This window comes from Corvus cornix, chromosome 9 (genome assembly GCF_000738735.6).
Source record: "Corvus cornix cornix isolate S_Up_H32 chromosome 9, ASM73873v5, whole genome shotgun sequence".
Taxonomy (NCBI): Eukaryota; Metazoa; Chordata; class Aves; order Passeriformes; family Corvidae; genus Corvus; species Corvus cornix.
This window is the reverse complement of record NC_046339.1, coordinates 6,450,668-6,454,512: the sequence shown is the minus strand read 5'-3', so window position 1 is coordinate 6,454,512 and position 3,845 is coordinate 6,450,668.

The window sequence follows — 3,845 nt, the reverse complement described above, 5'->3', positions numbered from 1 at the left end:
TTGCATAATACACCACAGGCTGGAGGGTCTTTTTGACTTACATGAAATTTCTTCAGGATAAAATTATAGATTTTGCAGTAGCTTATTTTTGCTAAAAAAATGTATTTTAATGGAAAATTCCCAAGTTATTCTTGAGCTGTGATATTCCCAGAAACACAAATCAGTGGTCATGGAATGTACTTTTTAAGCATGTACTGATTTTTATTCATTTCAGCCATATTTTGACACTTGAGCCAGGAGGTAAATCCCAAATCCTGTGATCTATATTGATTAACCATCTAGCTCAAAAAAGTAACACTGAAAAATCTGAATCAATCATGAGCATAGTGAGTTAAAAACGTTTCAAATAATACCCAACTCTGGCGAAGTAACAACCTGCTTGCAGAGACTCCACAAGGAGAAAGAAAATCTAAATTCATTGGATAAATTATTTGTTGCAAATTATTTCTTCAGCTCTAATTAGTAATCTTCATTTTACACAGTAGGCCTCTAATGACCTGCTTGACAACTATGATGTCTGATAGACAGTGGGGATTTGCATGAAAATGAGTTTTGTTTTCTCCCATCCCAGCCATAAAATGACAACAGCGAGGCAGCGAGGCTTTACCGTGCAAAAAGGGAATACCCAGGCACCCAACCTCTGGGTAAGAGAAGATAATCAGCTATATTTTGAGAAATAGAGAAAAAAACCCAGGAGGCACTAATTGAGACAAAAAAATAACAGCACCCAGCACACAAAGACTAATCAGATGCGGTTGCTAAGTGGAGTCATGTGGAAGAGCAGATGATGGAGCGAAAGCAGAAGATCCAGCTCCCAATGAAAACGTGGTGACCCAGGTCTTGCACTGCTGTTTTCCAGGATTGAATAATCTTTTGCCTTTTTATGGCAAGGGCTTTGAAATGTTGGGCATATTTCAAAAGCATGATCATCTTCTGTCTGCTGAAAATTGACAGGATTTGGATCTTTCTCTGGCTTGTGTATCTTGAACCCAGGAAGATTCAAGCAGAAGATGATGCTCTTGACAGTCACGAGCAGCTCAAATAAGGTTAAATAAAACAGAGCAAGAGGAAAACCAGGGTAAGGCAACAAGGCTGATGCCCTTCCTGGAGCTTGAAGAATTTCTTTCTCTGGGATTTGCAGTATTTTTTTTGTGATTTCAGCAATGCTATTCCCAGCCCAGTTCAGTACATCTTGTGCTTTGACAGTTCACTGCACCTGGAAATTATTTTTTTTGTAAAAACTGGCAACCTCTCTCATTTTGGAAGGTTTTTTTGGAAACAGGAATTTAATCTTACCTGCCTTCTGAACTTCTGCTGGTGTAAAAGGAGGTGAAAGTGGATGTCGATGCAAGGTAGTGCAAGAAGCACTGCAATACTGCCTGCACAGTTTCACAGTCCTGATCTGGGGTGCAAGCAGGGAAAAGGCTGAAGGTTTCTCTTTTGGCAAGCAGGCACTGGGTGTACATACACAGTCTGTCATCAGACAAGCTGCCATGAGAGTCCTGTCCACTTATTCGATGGTAAATGTGAACATGATGGCTTGAATTGCTACAGTAAATCAGTGAGCTATTGGGGTAACTGAGTCCAGAACCTGACCTCAAAAGCAATCTTATCCAATTTTTCTTTTCTTAAAATTATTTTATTCAAAATAATATTGTAATCATATCAATTTGTTAAGAAAAAGGCCATTTTTAGCTGTTGGTCATCCCATTCACTTGATTTTTTTCCTTTAATGATTTGGCAAATGATCTCCAAGCAAAAAAAGATAAAAGATGTAATAAACTGCTTTCAACCACTTCTCTGTGAATTGATCCTGCTCCTTCTTCATGTATTGTTGATCTTCTAATGTAATCACTTGTCCAGAGGACACATGCAATTTTTTTTAGGAAGTAAAAATGTCACACAAGAAAAAAGAAGGAGGATGAGAGTGGAAATATCATCCCTTGCCAGGCTGTGTGTCCTATATGGGAAGCATCACCCAGCACAGGCACTGCTTTGGGCTGGGAACTGAAGTGATGAAGAGGAGCCTGCCTTCATCCTGCCAGCATCAGTGTCACTAAGCTTGGCCAGGGGAAGCATAAATCATTCAAGGGCCAATGGACAGGCAACCAGGAATACATCAACACAGCCAGAATGATTACAGGGGTTTTATTTTACCAGAAAAACAACTTAAAAACAGTCTGGGGACATCATGGGGAGCGCTCTGTGCCAGCAGCCCTGGCCAGCACTGCCACCTCTGCAGGGGCAGCAGCAAAAGTGATTTTCCACAAGTGGGAGTCAGAAGTGAGTGTGTGCGGTGCTGGTTCACAGGGGCAATGACTGGCCATGATCTGCAGCCTTTAGCTAGTTGGCCATGGCAGCCTCTGGCTTTCATGTACCCAGAAAGGCAGATGAAGGGTTAGGCATGGCTGTGCTTGTGGATGCAGCACTTTAATGATTTATTGAATTCTTTTGTGTGTTGGTTGGGGTTTCTTTTTAGGGTCAGGAGTTGCTGTTTTAAAATGCTCTGTAAAAAGCAGATGTGTAAATTAATTAACTTTTAAAGTGCGTTTTCATGAGTGGCAGAAAACCTGCTCAGCTCTGGTGGTGCCAGCCCACACCTACTGCCCCCATGGTCACCCCATAAAGATGTTCAGCCCGTCAAAACTTCCCCTGTGAAACTCAGCCACCTCTGTGGGAGCTCTGCACTGGGATTCCTCAGCCACAGCCTGTGTGGACAGGACATAGCAGAGCCCCTCGCTTTCAGTCCCCAGGATCCCTCTGCCAAGGGACCGGAGAAGATCTGCATCCCTGGGAGAGGAGAAGCAGCAATTTCTGCATGTGGATGCAGAGGGGCGCAGCTGTGAGGTGACCAAGGAAGGGATGGAGAGCTGCAACCATGCAGCAGTTTGGAGCAGGTGGTGCAGGAGAAGTGGCCAAGAAAGTCCTTTCTAGGGAGTTTCCATAAACATCTGCAACGTGCAAGGCCAAGCTGGGACATGTGCCCACAGCGCTATGTACAGACCTCATCCAAATCTACTCCTAATCTTCTCCAGGCTTAGCTGGGCTGATCCAGGCTGCAACATCTGACAGCTTGTCTCCTGAGACCCAGCAGAAAATGGGGATGTCCTTGGGCATTCCGAACATGGGACTGCTCCATGTCCCCATGTCCTCCCCAGGTCTCTCCTGGGCACAGGCTGGAGCAGTGAGTGGGGCTGTGACCAAAATAGAAAGTGCCTAGAAAGTGAGGGTGGCTGGGGTCTGAATCTGCCTCCACAGGGTTTGGGTCATGTCTCCTGGGGTTTAAAAAAAGAAACAGGCTGTGACTGCAGGCCAAGTCCTCTGTTGGTATAAATGGCCATGGTCATCCTGAGCAGAGTTCAATCTATTTATACCAGCAAAGAATTTGGCCCATCAGATAGAAGAAATCCTGCACTCCTCTTTGGCTCTCTGAGCTTCTGCCCTGTAGAGCCACAAGACCGTGTGTCCATGGAAAGGAACAATAAAAGGAAGCCTTTCCACTAGCACTGTTTTGCAAAAATTGTGGATACAGGGAAAGTCAAACTTTTCATATGAACACACCCATCCTGATTGGACTTTCTCTGGAAACTGTTTTTCAGCAGGCTTGTACCATAAAATTCTCCCTCGGCAAAATTTGTCCCCTGCCGAAGCAAACAGCTGAGTTCAAACCATGCAGAGCACCAGGGATGTGAAAAAACAAAGGGCAGAAACCCAAACTCCAGCTCTCTCTGCCTTTGGGACTTTCACCAGCAGGGAAGCATCTTAGTAAAGGGTGATTTGCTCATCCAGGGTGTTCCTCTCTCCAGGAGGGTGGAGAGGGAATTTGATTTGCTTGTTTGTTTTAG